Source organism: Penaeus monodon, chromosome 25, assembly GCF_015228065.2.
Source record: "Penaeus monodon isolate SGIC_2016 chromosome 25, NSTDA_Pmon_1, whole genome shotgun sequence".
NCBI lineage: Eukaryota > Metazoa > Arthropoda > Malacostraca > Decapoda > Penaeidae > Penaeus > Penaeus monodon.
Window position 1 is genome coordinate 8843562 of NC_051410.1, and position 740 is coordinate 8844301.

Below are 740 nucleotides of genomic sequence, written 5' to 3' on the forward strand. Positions count from 1 at the left end.
TGGATATTTTGAGTCCCTAATCCCATAATTAATAATCTGATTGCCAATCACTCGGTCACTCCCGCTGTTTAAAGACTGTAACAAAACGTAGCGTTCTGATAAATATCTCCAGAACAACCAGAGTTATGAAGGCGGTCCCTCAGGTTCCGTCTTTGTCCGCGCAGGCCTTGTTTCTCCTTCCTGCCTCTACAAAGGGACTCCAAATCTTAAGACGATGACCCAACACCGTCAGAGTCCTTTCAACGAGGGCTTTCCAATCTCCAACGGATCCCATACGCGGAAATAAGGTGGGGGGGGGGAGAGGGGTATATATCAAGGAGGGGTGGGGGATATTCTGTGAAATATTTTCTAAGCGAGATGGAATCACAACCCCGAACAGCAAGGCCTCGCATTATGATCCAGAATAGACAAGCAAATGACCAAATCAAATCAAACGGCCGAACGACCCGCCTCGGCCACCTCCGGATCGCCAAATCACCCAATTAAGCGCCGACGACCCGCACTCGCCTCGCCACCTCGCCTTCCTCCCCCGTCACGGGATCGTAAACAAATCGGCGTTTCCCAAGCAAATCTCGGCAGCGGCACGGCGACCCCCTCCCCCCGCGGCCGATCAGTCATCCGCGTTGTCGTGTGGTCATTGTGGCCGCTGGTTGTCGGGGGTGTATGGAAAGAAGGGCCGGGGGGAAGGGAGGAGGGGCGTCCTGCTGGACATTGTGGGTGGAGGAGGCTTGGGACTAGTG